Source organism: Eleutherodactylus coqui, chromosome 3 (assembly GCF_035609145.1).
Source record: "Eleutherodactylus coqui strain aEleCoq1 chromosome 3, aEleCoq1.hap1, whole genome shotgun sequence".
NCBI lineage: Eukaryota > Metazoa > Chordata > Amphibia > Anura > Eleutherodactylidae > Eleutherodactylus > Eleutherodactylus coqui.
The window spans coordinates 91956155-91976538 of record NC_089839.1 but is presented as its reverse complement, the minus strand read 5'-3'; the positions used below and the strand labels follow the sequence as shown (position 1 = coordinate 91976538).

Sequence of the window (20384 nt, the reverse complement as noted above, 5' to 3'; positions counted from 1 at the left end):
AGGCTGAACAAATAAGGATGCTGCGCTCTCAGACGGGGTTTATCGTCAAACAAATCAGTGCTGTACCTTTTGGAGAAATGGTTTTCCCTTTATAGACAGGAAGCTGCAAATAGCTGTAAGTCACATGCGATGGAGGGTCTTGGGACCCTCTGAGGGATCCATCGTGCGGGATAGAATATTCTGCAACTGTGTTGCCAAATATGCCATCCCTGAATTCCGCAGCAAAATCTGCTCTAACTGCGGACTTTGATGCAGAATTCTGCTATTTTTGATTAGCAGTGCAGATTTTTGGGCTTAATATTCCACATTGATATGATGCCTAATCTGAGCTCCTCGGGTAGCATTTATATAGTGCGCATAGTGAGTTCTGAAGATGTTACTAGTGAGTAGATCTAATGGTAGAGAAAAGTTTTATACGGTCTGTTATTTTCAATAGACTAAGTCTGTTTCCACATCGGCAGCGGTTTCGTCTTCCTGCTCCGGAACAGGAAAGTGGAACTCTCTAGCTGAACTGCTCATCTTATGATGGAACACAGCAGCGCCGAACAAACCCTACTGACTGTAATGGGATCATTCAGTTTCCACTCAGCTGCCCCACGTTCTACTAGAAGAAAAAGCTCTTCATGCAGCGGTATTTCTTGCGGTATCTTGTGCCGGATCTGCGACGGAACCACTGACCAGAAGTTCCATCGCAGATGTGAAGGCGGCCTTATTTCCTCAGAATGTATGAGTTGTACTAAAATTGCTAAATTTAGTAATGAAAGGCGATGGTTCAGGAATGTGGAGATTAGAGGTCACCTGTATAATTTACTCAGTCGAAAATAAAGTTACGTGAAATATAGATTCCCAATGATCCAGTAGCTAAAAATGTCTTGTGCAAGTTAACCCTTAAAAAGGAGATTCCATTCTAGTGTTGTGTGCTTCCTAGAAGTGAGGCACCTTCTGCAATGTTGCGGTTGTTCACATCTATCCTCTAGAAGTGTCCAGAGCTGCTTATCCTGCATGTTGACCTGAATGTCTATTGGGAGTAGGCGATTTTAAATGGCATAAATACAAGTTGTAATGTATCGTCACAACATTTTTGTATATTTTTTTTTGTAACTGTCATGATGAATTTAGTTCAGGATCTTGTTAATGTGATGAAGTTCTCCATAGCACTTATGCAAGGTAGAGGTTAACATATTCATATACTGTATGCAGGTCAGCACTGCCTGCTCTGTACTGCCTTAGGCACTGTGCATCACCCTAAAATAACAATGTGCCTCTAAAGCCTGCACGTTCCAATACGAAAAGCTGCATTGGCCGTATGTTTTTCGGGAAATATCAGTCGATTAATCAGACCTCCTTGGTCATGCTTCCACTTCAGTGCTACCCCTAAACTCTAATGCTTCAGGTATGAGCCTAGTAGGATCATATATACACCACAGCTCCCTTTTTGGTGCTGGTTCCTGCTGAGATACAGTTTGGATTGTGGGTGCTCTCTTTGCTCGGATAAACCTATCGGATGGAGACCCACCTTCTGGTATACTGTTATGCCCCTTTTAGACGCGCTGATTCTCACCACTAACTCATTTGCATGTATTCAGCCTGTTCAGACAGGCAGATCATCGTTGAGAATCGTTCACTTCTCATTCAGTGTTTCACATTCCTATAAAAGGGAAGTGTTTAAAAGCAATAATAAGTACATGAGCCAACAATGATTGCTGAAACTGTACGACAAATGAAAAGTGCACCGAACAATTATCCTTCACTTTCGTTTGTTCAAATGATTTTTTTGACTAACAATCGTTAAGTCTAAACGCAACATTAGGCTTTCTTGGTATCTAGGTGTGTGGGCGCTTTTACTAGGTGCCCGCCCTGCGGGTGAGTGCAATATTTTCCTCCTTTCTCCTTTTCTAATTTACAGATGTGAACTGAGCCTTACTGCTGTCCCTCAGTAATACAGCCCATTTCATCTGATGGCCTCACTGACTACTTGTAAAATCTGCATAAATTAAGGATTTTTCTTGTTTTGCATAATAGCTGTTAAAATATATATGCACCGATAACGAAAAAGCTGCGATCATCCTGCATAATAAAGGCAGCTTACCGTACTTCTACTTTACGGTGTCAAACCCTACATCGAAGTGAAATATCATACTGTACTTTTAGAACTTGTCACAATGAAACTGACACATTTAGTACAGCGAGTGAGGGGTACGATCAAATCGTTATCAAATCACCATTGATTACAATTGCTAAGTATTTATAGAACGTTGATTGTAATTATGGGCTAAATGCTGCCGTAATTAGTTGTTCTTCTTACCAGTGCGAATTCCAGTTGTAAATCACTTAATCCCAACATTTCTTAGTAAATAAACATTGTGATGTGATCAGAACAGAACATTTTAAGAAAACAAAGCTGAGTGACTTTAAAGGCGTTACATTCAGCTCCTCAAGTGCACTTGTCACCACGAGTGAAGCAGAGCCTTGTGTGTGTATATTGTGTCCACCTACACTATGATAGATATATCAAATAATGCATCACGCTTTGCTACAACAGTTATATATCCATGGTGCTGGTGCAAAAGAGAGAAATGTGGTCCAGACACCAGCAGTGAAAGGAGTACGACTTTATAGGGCTTATTTACTGTTCAAAATATGACAGTTGTCTGCTTTCACATGCTTTGTGCCACATTTACTATGTGTTTTTAGACACGTTTGGACTCTTCTTCTGATTCATCCGATAAAGGGTTGTGACTTAGTAAAAAAGGGGATGTGGCCAAAAGTGCAACAAATTTAGAAAATTGAACTCAAATTGTGGGGCAATTTGTAAGCTTGCTAAAGGGTAGACTAAACTTTGAGTGGTTTCATACCTGTGTTGGGAAGTCAGCTTTCCTCCTACATTCGGGGAGCAGGAAAGGGGAATCCCTGCGGCTAAAGGGCTCTGCCTACTTTCACTCAGCTGCCCGGTTTTTGAACAGAAGAAAAAGCTCTACATGCAGCGCTTTTTCTTCCAGTATTTTGAGCCGCATCTGGGACGGAAGCTCCAGCCGACACGGATGTAAAACCGGCATTAGATTAGGCAGTTTTAAAATTTGCCAAAAACATAAAGAACAGAACAACCTCTTAAAATAATTAAATAATCCTTTAAAAATCCGGCCACCATTTAAGGAATCACACTAAAAAGGTATGTAGGGGTCAAACATACAGGGCAGTATTATGAAGAATCCATGCTAGCTGTGTAACTATGTACTAAATATCACAAGCAAGTTCAAATAACTTGTATAAAAACATATGCACTTATATATGTATCTACATCACCATCATAAATAACACTTAAATACATAGGGAACTAATCCATAAATAAACAAAATATTATAGTAAGTGGAATAGCAGCATATTACCTGACAACCTTTAGTGACCTGCAACACGCGTTTCGTCATGCTTTGTCAGAAGGCGTGGACCATGGAATCTAGACCGCAAGTGTGCAGGGAGAAGCGATTTCCCATAGCATAGTAACGAACGGTGTTTGCTGCTGATCCATGCAGTGGACACCGACCGCAGATTGCGCAATGCAAATCCGTTTGTGTGCAGGCAGCCTAAGGCTAATGGCACATGGTGGTATTTTAGGCCATGTGCTGCATTTATAATTCCATGGAAAGCATGTAGCACTATTATAGCCCATGAGGCTGTACCACATTGACATTTTTTCACTTCAGAAGAAGACCTGGAAAGTATTGAGCAGAAAGCATGTTGCTACGGTCTATAGCTTTTGTCTGCTTGCCTGTGTCAGCTTAATGGAGCGCTACAGGTATATTCTTGTGTTCCAAATCAGGGTTAAGTATGAGCTGCTCGGAGACTCGCTGACAGGTCACACATCGTTTGTGTGAATCACAAATCATTCCATTTATTTGTTAACAAGCACAAGTAGTTTTAGTCCTTCTAGACAAAAAAAACACATTGAAAATGAGGTTAGAGGACATCTGACATATGTATAATTTGTTATGATTCATGTATTATTGGTTATTAATAATAACTAGAGATGAGCGAACGTACTCGGTAAGGCCGATTTCGCAATCGAGCACCGCGATTTTCGAGTACTTCACTACTCGGGTGAAAAGATTCGGGGGGCGCCGTGGGTGAGCGGGGGGTTGCAGAGGGGAGTGGGGGGAGAGGGGGAGAGAGAGAGCTCCCCCCTGTTCCGCGCTGCTACCCCCCCCCCCCCCCGCTCTACCAGGCCACACCCCGCCCCCCAGCGACCCCCGAATCTTTTCACCCGAGTAGTGAAGTACTCGAAAATCGCGGTGCTCGATTGCGAAATCGGCCTTACAGAGTACGTTCACTCATCTCTAATAATAACCTAGTCTTCAGGCAAATCTACAAGCAGTCCTGAGCTAAGTTAAGGCTTATATAGTTAACTATATGTATAGAAGATCAAACAAAGAACTCTGTCATCTGTTTTACTATTTGTTAAGCAGAGTACATTTCTAAAGCAAAGTCTATCTTTAATCAGTCCTCTTGTGTAAGTGAAGGTTAATCGCAGCTTTTATTCTTCAGGCCTTGTAAACCTCTGATTGTCCTTTTCATATGCCAAAATATCTTAATACGTGTTTCAAGTAAGTTACAAAATGGAGTAAGGAACATGATGGTGTTCGGCAAACACTATGGTTTCTCTCACACCTGTGTTACCTCGAGGACAGCAACATTATGTTTCTAGGACAAAACCATTAAGGCCAAGTTTTTTGTTGGGGTATGACAGAAAGCCGCATTGTAAATCCACTGACTTTCTTTTTGCAGTATACTGACTACTAGGTTATACTGTTTTGTCTTTCAAGGATGATTGAAACCCATTGGAATTATCCATGTGAACAAGGCCTAAATTTGTAAAGTCTTAATTTATCTTCTAGCAAAACTCAGTAAGAAACATGAATAGACTATAAGAAGCACAACACTCATGGAAACTTTTTTTTTTTTCTTTTAATCACTTTTTCATGCATAGTATTATCATTTTTATTAATAAAGCCATTTGGGATTGTAGCCATTATCAAGATTTAGCACTAATAATGTAATTTTACAGTCACTGGCTTCTTGAGTCAACAAGCTATGGCTGTAGGACATCTGATTTCAGAATAACAGCTCATTGTGTTGCTTTTCGGTTTTACTGGTTTTTCGCCAAAAGAGACTGGCTGAGGGCAGACGTGCTGTACCTAATTATGATAGTGTGGACAATAGATAACACATCAGCATATCTCTGCTACCGTACAGCTTAGTAGTTGAAGGTCACCTCAGGACACAAGGAAAAGGGACTTTGCGTGCACCAGTAGACACATTGACAACTTCATAGAGCCTACTGGATGTTGCATCTCTCTGGTGGCTCATTTGATTTTATTATGGGAACAGTCACCTCTCATTTTTTTCTAGTCTGGGCAGCAGAACAAATCTCTGGGAAATGGAGCCTTACAATGAGAAGCTTTATTGCAGATCCAGAGCCTGAAAGCACAGCTTTTCTGTGCCTCACCCATTCTGCTGCCTTGCCCACTATCGTGCTTGGTTGGTTTGATGGACAGGTGCACAACACAACAATGGAGATTCCAGACATTATTGTATAGTCCACTTGTTTTCATTAGTGTTACAATGATCCATTTCATTTTCCACCCATAGTCTCAGTTCCAGCGTCCTGCTTGTTTTATCTAAAATTGGCCAACAGCTTTTTAATTAGCCATCGCAGTTTTGGTAGGTCTTACCATGCGTAATGCGTTTAATAGGATAGGTTTTGTAGCTCTGATAATAAAGTAATTATATTTTTATTTTTCAGGCTGTACAGTATATTCTGTTTTTATATAGACACCCACATGATTGTATTTATCAGTATAGTGCCACTTCTTTCTTCCTTCCCAGATGCCTCTATTTCTTGCTTTAGGCCAGAAAGTTGACTACCTTCACAGAATCACACAATTCCTGGTATTATTAAAGTCATGAGTAGCAATAGATAATGACATATTTTAATGGTGGGACTTTTCAGCCAAGCTGGGCCTCTTGGATTTTTCAGAATATTTTCTTGTAATGATATACTTTACCATATATACTTCTTTGTGCTTCTGACAAGCATAGCGGCCTGTGCGTTTCTAAATCTCAGTGTAAAAGCTATATACCTGGCCCTTTTACATCACTGTCCAAGACTTCACATGCACTCTCGATACATGTAGTAAAAATAGCATATTCTTATATATAATGAGATGGACCCAACACGTGTAGCCGCACTGCACAGCCACGTGGGATCACCGTTGTCCTGCATATGTATGGCACTCAATGGGGATCTGTTGCCACTCCTGAAATGTTGGTTTTAGTTAATACTTATATTCCCCATGAAATAACAATTCTGGATAGTTTATTTTTACATCTCTACATTGTGTTGTTCCTTTGTTATTTCTCTTAGAAGTTTGTGAATAAATTGACAACTTTGTTACCCTTTCCGTTCTCAAAAGGGTGTGTCTATACAAAGTCTATGGGCAAGGGTATCATCTCTCTCGAGTAGTGCCTTAGTTGAGCATCTGCCCACTCGTGTCTAAAGATTCGGCTGCCGGCGCTGGTGACAGGTGAGTTGCGGCGGTAAGCAGGGGGGAGAGAGGGATCTCCTCTCCGTTCCTCCCCGCTCTCCCCTGCCGCAGGCATCCGAATCTTTACAGACGAGTGGGCAGATACTCGGCTAAGGCACTACTCGCTCGAGTAGTTAGCCTTAGCGAGTATACTCGCTCATCTCTAGGTGGAAATACTGCAGAAATTCCACAGTGGAATTAACTCTGGAGAATCTGCATCATTTACAGTACAAGACAAGATTGTAAATATCTCATTAACATGGTGCGGAAAAATTAAACGCAAAATCTGCGCTGCGAATTTTAAATCCACAGCGCGTCCGTTTCTACTACGTATTTTCGGTGTGAATTCCGTCTCTTCAAAATCCATGTCAAAATCTGTACCGATTGGTGCAGATTTTCCACCGTGGATTTGCTGCTGTGGGAAATCCGCTGCGTGTAAACTTGCCTTCACTGTCCAAGCCCACCATGCAGAGTTGCGTATATCCCTTTATTGCGGCTTACTGTACACTTCCTCTGGAAATGAGTTTCCTAAATAGATGTTACAAATTCCGCATTCTGGTGTTCTTTATGAAACATGAATGCATTATCCATTTTTCTTTGTCTCACATCAGTGGTTGACAGCTTGTAGTACATTAATACATCTCCCTGCATATTGTATATCACCTTCATCTCCTTGTATGTGCAAAATAAATATAGGTTTTATTTCGCTGCTACTCACATCATCATTAATTCAGGCACTTAAGCTTCTCCCTGTGGCAATTGGTGTAAACTGTAATAACTAGTAAGTTGGAATTTGCGGTTCTTCAGTGGCAGCTGCTGATCATGATCATCCATTAGAACATACAGAACGTAATGCAAAAATAAGCGGCTGTACTTGAGACGCTTATACATTAAATGGATGCATTCCGTGGTTCATTTATCCTGATAACAGTCAGGACCGGATGGGTATATATTACTAGTAACACAGTCCGGGCAGCACTAGTAGGAAGCAATAGGACTTTATTTATCTTGTCTTGGGTGATTTGCCTTCCAGTAATTGATGAAGCAAGGAATTCAGCAATTATAGCTTCTTGTAATCCCTTTAATTGTGATTAAAACCTCTTTCTTGTTCAAGTGGGCTTCAAAGACTTTATTTCCCGTTTCCGGGGTGCTTTGAGAAAGGAATGGGGATTTTTTTCTCCCTTTTTTGTGAATGACTTATTTTATCTTCCGCTATAAAGAGGAAAATGCTTTGTGGTTGGTTTTCTCTCATGTGGGGTCAGGGACACTGGTGGGATTAGTGGTTTAAATGAAAGTCAAATCCGAGCTCGGCACTAGTGCTGAAAAGGAGAATTAATGGAAGACGTGTGCCTTTATTAGCTCACACAGCACTGGCTTTCAACAATTGTATCTATTATGTTCTCATCACAATTGTATGCAGGATGTTTACCTTCACGTGTTTACGGCATACTAGTTTCAGCGTCCCGCGATGGTTTCCAGAGCGGCTGGGCTCAGTTTATGTATGTTGGACATATTTCTATTTCATAGTATATCTATGAATTCATGAAATGTTCCATTATCTCTCTAACACAAATACATCTAGGCTCTGATCACATTGCCATCTAGTCCGCCATGACGCCTTTTAGTGCATCTTCATACGTAGCGTGAGGCCTCCCTCACACAGGGCGTTTGCAGAAATGCAGCGGTTTCCAACGCTGCGTTACTGCAGATTCCGCCCCGTTTCAGCAGCGCTGACATACTTTATGCCAGCGTGGCTGAAAACGCAGCCAAGAATGCTGCAAAGAAAGCAACACTCACCTAGCCGCTGCAGTCCGGGTCGCGGCCGCTGGTCTCTGCCGCTGATCCGGGCTTCCTCGGCACTCCCAAGTCTATTGCCGGAGGCCAGGGTAGAGAACCCCGCCTCCGGCAATAGAGTGCTGTGATTGGTTGTCAGTGCTTGCTCGATGCCCAATCACAGCCCTTCATTGACTGTCTCAGCCAATCAGAGCTTGCCAGCGCTGATTGGCTGAGACAGTCAATGAAGGCTGTGATTGGACATCGAGCGTGCCGACAACCAATCACAGCACTCTATTGCCGGAGGCGGGGTTCTCAAACCTGGCCTACGGCAATAGACTTGTGAATGCAGGGAAAGCCCGGATCAGCGGCTGCGACCCGGACTGCAGCGGCTAGGTGAGTATTACTTTCTTTTTTTTTTCTCTACCTAGCTGGGACTGATTTTCGGGGTAGGGCTTCTATTGCAAGCCCTCACCCCGAAAATCGGCGAGCAGTTAACACTGCCAAAAACGCGGCACCAAGTGTTGCTGCGTTTTCAGCAGTGCTAAAACCGCTGCCCATTCATTTCAATGGGCGATGCAGGGCTGAAAACGCCCCAAAATAGAATATGCATCGCTGTCAAAGCGCAGCGTGGGAAGGCGCTGCATTTTCAGCCCTGTGTGAGCAGCCCCATTGAAATGAATGGAAGTGTTGTACAGCGTTTAGCGCTGGGCTGAAAAGGCAGCGCTAAACGCTGTATAAAACGCCCTGTGTGAGGGAGGCCTAAACATGCTGCCGACTTTGCACAGTGGAAAACCCACAGCAATCAGGCTGGAAAACCACAGTGACTAAATCCACAACTAAGGGCGGCTTCAGAGGAGCGCAAGCTCAAGAACGCTCTCTGTAGCACGACTTCTTGCGCTGCGAAGGTTGCGCTATTGCACGCTTTTTAGCGCATTTTATTGCACTTTCTGTGCTGCCGTGTTTAAACAGGCTGTGCAGCCTAATTAGTTCCCAGTGTTATCAATTTCCCTACCAAATTTTGCGGTTCATTGCGCAATTTCACGAAAATCAGGTGCCTTATGGGCACAAAATAGGTGCGCAGAAATAGAGCATGTTGCTTTTTTGTCATGCGCGCACAGAAGCAAAAGTGTGAATGAACGCAATTAAACAATGTGCGCACATAACCGTCAGCAAATGGTCGTCTGAAGCCACCCTAAATGGTGCAGATTGGGCTGTGTCGTGGAATGTAAGCCGTACAGTCTGCAGCATTACTAGACATGCTGTGGATTTAGTATCTGGAGCATTTCTACTAAGTGCTGTGGATTCGTTGTGGTAAGGTGGTCTCTGAAGTCTCCTCCACATGGCTTGCACAGTAACCGCTGCCGACTTTCCACAGCACTTACAGTGCATGTGATTTGTGATAACTTTTCTCAGGGTATGTTCACATGTAGTGAATATGCTGTCAATTTTTCCCACGGGATTGCAGCTGTAAACTTCGCAGCATATTACAGTACCAATAAAGTTAATCATATGTTTAAAAATCTCATCTAGATGCTGGGTAAAAAATCTGCAGCATAAATTGACCTGCAATTCAGATTTTAAAGGGGTTTTACCAGAATAACGAGTTATCCCCTATCCATAGGATAAGGGGATAACTTGCTGATATATGGGGATCGCACCGCTGAGACCCCCCCCCCTGCCGATCTCGAGAATGGGAGTTCCGTGTTCTGTTCTGCCGCTGCGGTTGCTACTGCCCCAGCAGTGATGTAATTCTGAATGGAGTGCTAGCCAAGCGTGTGCAGAGAGCGCTCCATTCATTTCAATAGGACTTTTGGAAATACCCGAGTTGGTGCGCCTCTAAGGTACTTGGCGGTCCCACTGCAATGAATGGCCAGCTCGGTTAGCGCACTATTCAGAGTGACATCACTGCTGGGGAAGAAGCAACCGCAGTAGCAGGAGAAGAGAACACAGAACTCCCATTCTCGAGATCAATGAGGGTCTCAGCGGTTTGAACCTGATCAGCAAATTATCCCACTATAGTGTGATTAGGGGATAGGGGATAACTTGTTGTTCTGGTAAAACCCCTTTAGGTTTTTGCAGCATCTCAATTTATGCTGAGGATTTTCACTGCTGTTTTTAACCCCTTTCAATGAGTGGGATGAAATCCACAGCAAAATCCATCAGCAACTTGTTTGAATTTTGTCACTGATTTCTTTCCGCTGAATTTACTATCGGTGTGGACATACCCTTAAAGGGGTTTTCCAGACAGCCCCTGCTGAGAGCGCCAGGGTACATTGGGGTTGGAGTGGCCGGCACTCATAATTGCATGTACAGCTTTCATTGAAATCAATGGGAGCAGGGCCTGCAATTACAAGCGCCAGCCACTACACAGCAGTCGGAGCAGTAGCTTTTACTCCGACCCTGGAAAACTCCTTTTTAGCAATTTTAATAATAATAGACAAATTATCATACTTTTGTAAGTGCTGTGACTATCTCTTCTAGCTGACAGACTTATAAGTCAAGAGATCCATTATAGAACAGATTTATTAGATATAGTGAGCTGTAGTACACCATCCATAGCAGTTTATGGACTGCTACCATACGTCTGCATGCCTCTTAAGCTCATATAGAGGCATACATGGTATCTGAATAAAGATAATTCTACGGGATGTAACTAGTTTCAGTACTCTATTTTCTGTTCTTCCAAGGTCTGTAGTACATATAGGCTCTGTACCCATTGCTCCTTAGTACATACTAGCTTTGTAAACACAACTTTGCCATGTGCATGAGACTTACAGAAGACCTCTCCCTCTTCTGACATGCCTATTTTGGTAAATTCTTGTATTTTTTATGAAATAACAATTCTGCACCATCTTTTCTAAAACTGTGTTCTGTTCCTCTGTTATTCCTCATAGAAACGTATGTCTAAATTGACAACTGGATGTTACGGCTGCTTGTCCACGGGTGGGTTTGAATTGCGTTCCCTGTGGCGATAATCCGGCTGTGGGGAACACAGTGAACACTTTCCATAGCGTTGCTATAGAGAGCGCTTCCCTCCTGTCCACGAGCAGAGAATCATTGTGATTCTCCGCTCGTGGCCGTCAAATTGCGGCATGCTGCAATTTGCCGTGACTCTCCGCGGTCAGCCTGACAGATAGCAATCGGGGGGCAGGAGCCGGCAGCCTACCGCATCGCCCGTGGACAGGCAAGCTGCCCGTTAGGGGTGAGTGCCTGCATACTCTGACATTGTCCAATTGAACTAGACTGTGTAAGAACACATCTTTGACAGGGGGAATGGTAACACCCATTTGTCACTTTAGGCTAGGACTACATGTGTTGCGTAACATGAAGATTGCAGTGTTGCACTGCAGCATTGCATATAATAATTGTTAGTGTTGTCATGTTTGGACCTGTGACCTAACGTGACTGCAACATAACAGTCTCGGAAAGTCCAACTCTGCTGGATTCTGGTCGCAAGTCGCAGGCAACTTTGCTACCTTGGGCATCAATGTAGGTTGCATTCGACTGTGTTTTTTGCCTGTGAGCTGTCTGTTATTTCACTGTTCTTTAACAGCTAACTTGCAGCTCAGAAATAGTCCTGTGATAGGCCGCTCTTTATCAGCGGCCATGTTATAAATGGGTGCTCCATTCTGGCAGTGGGTCAGCCGGAGCTCAAGCAAGGGGTGGTGCTGTAAAAATGAGAAGTGCTGGTAAAACACACTTACATCTCATACCAATATCACGTTGTTCTTGCACCTTCCGTAAAATTTTGTAGAAATTTGACCCCTTTAAGTCTTGGAAAGTGGGGAGCAGTAGGCTTGCTCATGTAATATCTTGACAATATATGGTATGCATGTAATTTCTCCCTGTGTATTATTGTAGGTATGACGGCAAATCTCTACATGGTGTTTTTTGTAATACAACCCTTTTTTTAACGCAAAGGCATTTTTAAGGAGTGGAATAGTTATAATTAAATAGTATCATGCAGTTTTCCCAGTTCTATGATGTAGAAACTCCAACGCGCATAGAATTCTACACTGGCTTCTACATGTATTGGAGAATGACATAAGTCTGACCCTTACCTCCGAAACCTACAATACAATGATACGCTGATCGCAATGCCGAGCATTAACAATCGAGACGTCTTCATACAACTTGACATCTTTGTGAGGTCAACACAAGTTTTTTCTTTCTGCTATTTTTTAAGTGTAAATAATTAGAAGTCGAATATATTTCCCAATAGATATGTTAGGTAAAGATTTGATATAAATTCCTCCTGATTTTCTATGTAACTTTGTTTTATGGAGTTTTTATAATGAGGCAACTTAGTACGAGCAACTTACACCGTGGGGGAAAATAAATAGATGATATAGAGCGCGAAAAGCTAGCAGCGCCATAATAAAATAGAAATGCATCTAGTTAGTATTCTGCTGACATTGACACGGATGCGGCCTAGCTGTGTTGATGTGTCCGTTCTCAGCCTCGTTTCCCCCTGTATCGGTGAAGTCTCCGGCTGCCTCCACACTTCATTTCCAGAAATGTTAAACACCCCATAGTATGTATGTTAAAGGATTTGTGTTGAAGCCTTGCATTTTGCCTAAGGGCTTGGTTTCAGAATCACAGCAATGTTTTGTTCACTGACATTAAACAGGAGAACAAGGATATTTGTAAAGTTTACCATGCACTATGTACACCCCAGTGAACTTTGCTTTTCTCTTGTATCCGTTGTTTCATAAATACTACATGTGGTTGATGAATATTTGTTCTTGTAACACCTTTGGCCAGTTTTATTTTCTCCTGGATAACTTCTTGTGAACTCCGCTGCAACACCAACATCAATACAGGACAGAAGTGAACTTAAAGAGAACAGTCAGCACATAGGTCATGATGGGCATAGAACAGCATTGACAGGTTCAGTATTGGTGATTAGACCACAGGTAAAGTCTACATGTGTTATGGCTACCTTCTCGATGCCTCCTCACACACCTTTTAGGTGCTCTCCCATGGCTGTCCCATCACACGCCTCAATATATCATTCTCTTCTACTTTATTATTCAACCCTTCCAAACATAATCCATTGGGTCTTCTGAAAAAAAGTAAAGTAAAACTTGTGTTTCAAGGTAAAAGTCTGGCTATTGTCAATGTCTATCATAACCAAAATGTATATTTTACCTTGGGATAAGATCCTCCATATACTTGAGTAATTAAAGAGGGTCACTATAGAAGAAAAAGTGTTATTCACTTGGATTCCGTTTTAGAGCGGCTCTGAGGAGTATTTAGCGCTACGAAAGAAAAGTTAAATTACTTAAAGGGATACTGTCGTCAGCTTCATGTTGCCCGAACTTCGGGCAGCATGAATCTGGGGCAGAGATACATGTTGCCCCCATGGAAGTTTTTATTATGAAGCACTGCGAGTTCAAGGGAAGGGCCACGCTGACCTCTCCCCATCCGCTGGATGAAGGAAGACCTGTAGCTCTTTCCCCTTTTGTGGATAGGACGAGACGGCCCATCCCCATGACTTGGAGCTCAGTGTCAAGTTAAACTTCAAAGTGTATTTATTATGTAGCAGATTAATGTTTCATAATTAAACGCCACAAGGCCAACAAGCATCCCTGTCCTAGGTTCATGCCGCCAGTAGTTGGGGCAGCATGAATCTTCCGACAAAACCCCTTTAAGGGTGTGTTAACATGTTGCGGAAATTAAGCAAATTTGTTCCAGAATTTATGCAGCTGATCCACAGCAGAATTGCAGATTAGAGTTAGGCCTCCTTCCCACGAGCGTGACGGGCTCCGCAGCGTAATATTACGCTGTGAAGCCCGTCACGGCGCCCCCCAGAGCCCCTATACTTACCTGCGGGAGATAGCGTGAAATCGCTTCCCCGCCCACCACCGCCGCGTCACCGCTCGTCACCGCCCACCGCTCTCGCGTCACCAGCCGTGTCACGTGACGCGGCCGGACCGCGTCATTTGGCGTCATATGACGCTCGGCGGTGGGCGGGAAAGCGTTTTTTCACGCTATCTCCCGCTGGTTACAGCGGGAGATAGCGTGAATGGACGGCTTCCATTGACTGCAATGGAAGCCGTCAGTGCGTACAGCCCGTCCTCACCCGCAGAAAATAGAGCATGCTGCGGGTGAGGACGGGAGAAATCGCGGTGCGTAATTCCGCGGTGGAATTACGCATCGTGAGCATGGAGCTATTAGGTTCAATAGAACCTAATAGCTGCGTGCAACGCAGCGGATTTTCGCCGCGAATTACGCGGCGGAAATCCGTTCGTGGGAAGGAGGCCTTAGAGTACAGTTACAGCAGCAGAAAGTCTGCAGCGGTTTTTCCCTCCACATGTGAACAGGATTCTCTTTAATCCCGTTTACTTTAATTGTAAACTTCTCCACAGCATTTCTGCAACGTGTGAATGCACCCTAAAGGGGTTTCCTCATGACACGCTGGCCATACATTTCCCTTGCACATCCTGGCTCATGGAGGGGTGTCTTGAGTTAGGGACCTCTGTCCATGACGTACCTACAGTATGTTGATCAGCCATAACATTAAAGCCTGTGTAGATGCCCTTCATGCCATCAAAAAAACCATGGCTGTCATAGGCAATGACACCACAAGACCTTTCAAGATGTCCTGCAGTGTCTGGCAACAAGATGTTGGCTAGCAGCATATGGTTTAACTCCTGTAGGATGTGAGATGGGGTCTCCCTGCATCAGACTTGTTCCAGCACATACTACAGATGCTTGAACCTTTGTTGTGTTCCTCAAGTCAATCTTGAACAATTTTTGCATTGCGACAGGGCACATTATGTTGCTGTAGAGGCCACTGCCATTAGGGAATGCGGTTGCCTTGAAGGGATGTACTTGGTCTGCAACAATGTATAAGTAAGTGGTACATGTCAAAGTAACATCCATATGAATGATGGGACCCAGCAGATCATTGGCCAACCATCACATTGCGACTGCCTGCTTGCCTCTTTCCTATAGTGCAGCCTTATCCAGTCACATACCCATTTGAAGGCACTTTCGGCAGTAGATAGGGAGCAGCATTGGCACTCTGGGCCATGTTGTAACCTTTTTCGCAGCAAACTGTGACACATCTAAAACCTTTTCTGTCACAGTCAGCATTAGCATTTTCAGCAATTTGTGCTTCAGTAGCTTTTCTTTGGGATCTGACCAGAATGACTAGCCTTCACTCGTTTGCTTACAACTCTTGTGCCTTGTTACCAACTGTTCTTTCTTGGAGAACTTTTAATAGTTACTAACCACTACAAAGCTCTGCGGGAGTCAGGAGATTACATTGTATTTTGCTGGCAGCCCCAAGGAAAGCAATACAGCTATGTGCAGAGCTCAGCCCACCTGCTGGGCTCTGCAAACAGATCTTGTAGGCCCTTTAACATGCAAATGAATGTGATAGTGTTAATGGACATTAATGTTGATTAACTCTTTATGCAAAATGATTGCTAAAACTTTCAATCTTTCAATTAGTTGAAAAATTATCTTTGCGTGTTAATGTGCCTTTACTGTTTTGAGAGGTTTTGACCAAGTCCTCAAACCATCACAATTTGACCCTTATGAAAACTGTTCAGATGCTTATGCTTGCTCATTTTTCTTCCATATAACACAACATCTTCAATAACTGTTCACTTGCTGCCTTTTCTATCCCACTTAAAGGAATTTCATCATAAAAATTTCTATACTCCCCTATTGCTTCCCCGTACATCTCTTTACCACATCTTCTCCTGGCTGAGCTTCTGCAGTGTACCAGGTCACCTCACTGCATGCTGCCCCGGCTTGTTATAAAGCTGACATTCCTCATATCCCTTACAGCCGGGTCAGTGAAGGTCAAGGTCTCTATGTTGTAGCGTTCACTGCTTATGAGGGAATTCTAATCTATTTCAGAGAAAGCGTGACTGAGCAGTCTCTGCAGTAGATCAGCACTCCCCCTGTTGGCCTGAGAGCTGTGACGTAACATACATTGCCTAGCAGGAATAAGACTACCAGCCAATGTACATAACCTTACAGGAAGCAGAAGAATCAGCCAGCTGGAGGTGAGGTGCCCTCCCCTTTCCTCTTCCCCAGACTGCAGAAGGCAGGAGAAGATGGGGAGGTGAAGATTGGGTCCCATTAAAATGGCATAATTTCTCATCTGAGTCCATATGCCACTTTAGCATTCTATTGAATGCTATGTAATACAGTTTCGTACTTCATACGGCACAGATTTTTCCGTGCATGGATTTTGGAAGCTATGTCACAGAAGAACTAAGTGACATCTCAATTGTTTCTGCAGTTTCTGCTTAGAAACCACATTGGGCAGTCGTACACTGTGGAGTTAAATTTGCATGTTAATCCACATGCAGATCTGCAGCAGAACTCTATGGCTGGGTTCACACAGGGCGTATTCCCGTCGGAAATCTCGCGGTTTGGCCGCAGCAAAAACCAGAAGATTTCCACCGAGAGAACCGCCACGGTTTAAGCCGCGACGGCTTTGAAGCGGCCCGGCGGCTTGCTTTTACGTTGCGCCCGGCGCTCCCATAGAGGGGAGCGCGGCCGCGACGAAAGTAAATAATAAACAGACATGCTGCATCTTTTGAAACCGCAGCTGTGGCGGCAGCAGCCGCGGTTTCAGCCGGTCTTACCGCAGCGGATTGGCCGTCCCATGTGGACAAGATTTCTGAGAAATGTTGTCCACATGGCTGGCTAATCCCGAGATTAGCGGCCGCGGGCGGATTTGCCGCGGCGAAATTCCACGCGGCAAAACCGCGGCAAATCCGCCCTGTGTGAACCCAGGCTAAAGCTCAGCCTCAGATTTGTGCTGTAGATTTAAGTGTCAAATCCACATGGGGAAAATGTGTCATGTACCTTACACTTAACCGTATGAACAAGACTCACCTTAATTCCCCCATTACTCCATATTCCCCTACTGGTCTCATTGATGCAGTGAATGACATCCTTACCAAGTCGGCTGCAGCAGTGACCCCATCAGCAATATAGGTGTGTATGGCATAAGAATAATGTGACCAGTGATTGCAACAAATTGTAATGGATGTAGTTACGCAGTTTCACAGAGCCTAGCTATGTGCTTGCTGTGCTTTTACTGAGGTTCATGTGTATAATGGACATGCAGGATACATATAGTGTATGCAAAATGCAAAGAGCGGATATAAATAGGGCACATACTAATAAACTATACTATATTCAGGTTCTAAATTCTGGAAAATATTCATTTGCTTGCTACACAACCCGGATACAGAAATAGGTCATGAAGTATATCTGTATCTGGGTCGTCTAGAGAGTCGGTGAATGTTCTCGGAACATTTCTTTAGTTTGTATTCACTTCCTAGTAGCCAACCAGTGCATTTTGCACCCCAGTCATTCAGTCATTGCCGTAGTAAGCTGCCACCATTTTCATTGATCTTTTTCTCCCTAACTTTATATCTTTGCTTTGTATTTTTTTCTATAGTAATATCAAGCAACCTCAACATTGTACTTAATTTCCGTCAAAACCCAGATTGTAAAGTATTGCTCTCAAATGGGAAAAAAAGCAGATCACATTTGTGACGGACTTTTCTAACAAAAAATGTTGTTTGGTTGCATGCTTCATATGTTTTCTTTTTCTGTTCACGAATCAATAGGTAAAATTACAGCTGAGAAAGCTGAAAAGAGAAATAGTACAGACGGGAGCACGGTGGTGCCATTTGAGCAGGTGTTTGCAATACATAACAGAACCTGTTATTTTGAAGTGCAAATGTATATTAAAGACGGAACGGTTTCAATATTAGTAGGAATTCTTTTGTTATGGAAAATGCTATCACTACTTCTGTTATTAGATGAATGGCAAATACAAAAATAGAAGAAAAGGAATCAATTACTTCTTTTAGAGCATTTCACGTGTAAGGCATTATGGGGAAATGACAATAGTTTGTATATAGATTCATTTCTTCTATTCTATCTGTATGCAAATGACAGCTGAAAGCCAGTGTTTGTGGCAGAAATGTTTCTTTATAGGGTAAACACTGACAAATAGAGATGTGATATACAAGAGAGCTTTTCAATAATATAGATAGAAACATTCATAGATGGAGCAACCCACTACTACTGCCCATTTCTAGCAACATTTAGATTAGACCACTGAGGCTATTGAATATTGTTGCAGTTCTACAAAAGGCAGATGGACGTGTCACATTGTAAGGCCAGGTTCGGACATTGTGGATTACATGCAGAGTTTTGTTTTGTTTTGTTTTTTTCAAACCCCATTCACTTGCAATGGAAAAATCGATGTAGATTGAAAGGGTTTGGACATTTTAGTTTGCATTTTCTTTTAATACATTTATGTATTTTCGCATATAAAACATTTTTTCTAATTGGTTGCCATAAAAAGATTTAACTCTGTCCTTACTGGGCTTCAATATATTCCAGCATACTGCAAGCTGGAGGACTAAGATTTCTTCAAAAACCTTCAGTCAGGCTAACAGATTGTTTACCAGCTCTGCATGTAATGATTGGGGGCTGGAGGAGATGTGAAACAAGCAGTTTATTGCTGGGGGTAGGATGGGGAGGAGATGACCGTTCATGCTATAGCTCTAGGAGGGAAAGCGATGAATCTACATCTTGCCACAAGGGGGGAGGGAGATGTTAAGTTTGCAGTGTACATTGCATGGTCAGTTGTCTGTCTGCCCTCCCTCCTGGCCATAATGTGTTCTCCCAATCCTACAGTAGTTTAGAGCAGATTCACAGTAGAAGCTCTCGAGTACCGCAAATCTGTCTTGCTCTGAACTACAGTATGGTTGGGATGTCCCACTGCCAGCCTTCCCTCCCAGCCATAGAAAGCTGGCAATGTGATGTACACTGCAGGCCGAACATCTCCTTCCCCAGGGCAATAAACATTTATATCCTCCTTCACACGCCCTTCCAGCTGTAACATGAGCTATCATCTCCTCCTTCCCCAGTAATAAGCTGCTCTTTCTACATCTCCTACAGACCCCTCATGTCATTACATTAACCCTTTCCAATCCACTGTCTGATGTCTGAAGACCTTCTGATTAAAGCCTGTACATCTCCGATGTCGGAAGACGTCCAGTAGGGTATTCTTACTGTATATTACTGGCCGCTCTGTTGTCGGGGGCCTCTCCAGCATCTCCCATACCGCAGTACTGGCTCTAGCCAGCAGATGGCACCGTTGTATAATTGCAGAAAGAGAAAGCCCCCTAGGAAACCCTGAATCCAAAATTGGATTGCAAAGGGTTAAGGACTGAAAAACAATTTGTAAGCCAGCCTGACTGACAGATTTTACAAGAATCTTAGTCCTCCAGCTTTTGCGGTGTTGAAATATACTGCATCATAGCAAGGAGGTAGTTGAAAATGTTCAACGACAACCAATTAGAAAAATGTTTGATATGCATATATAAATATATTTGAAGGTGTCCATAGCATTTAAGGACTTGCTGCAGATTTGCAAATCTGCAGCATGATTATTCTGTTACAGACTGCTGGCAATTTTTTTCAGTAGATTTCGCTCTTCGTGATGTAGCAGAGGGTGAGACTGAAGCATAGTCCACACATGAAAACTCTGCTATATTTTAGTGTTGGCGTCATCCCTTAATATAGGTGATGCTCAACGGGTATCATAGCCTTATCAATCAGATATGCCTAATTATTATTGGATGCTTTTTGTGAAGAGAACAATGAGAAACACTCAAGTTGTGTTTCCAAGCTCTTCTGAAGTACTTTATTATTGTACAGTTTATATAGCACAATTCTAGTACTTGTGAGGAGTTGATCACGAGCCATCTCGCCACCTCAACATCCAATCATTATGCAACAAGCATTTCATAGTGAAGTTATGGCTTTGTGCACATTCATGTATCTAGAGCTGCACAAGCATAGAAAATTCTTTTATACATTCTATTGCAAGGAAAATAATCCTTGAAAAAGGCACTCGGAACATAAGCAAATAATAATACCAAAATATCTAGAAGCATGATTATGGATGCAAGGACATTTGTTAGTAAGAACAATTCATTATTATAAATTGTATTTTTCCACTGCTGACCTGCT

The 20384-nt window shown here is 43.0% G+C and overlaps 1 protein-coding gene across 1 annotated transcript in view; it reads left to right on the top strand.

The window, feature by feature from the left end:
* Nucleotides 1-20384, top strand: part of CRIM1 (cysteine rich transmembrane BMP regulator 1) — a 650425-nt gene that overhangs the window by 315364 nt on the left and 314677 nt on the right. The window lies entirely within an intron of this gene.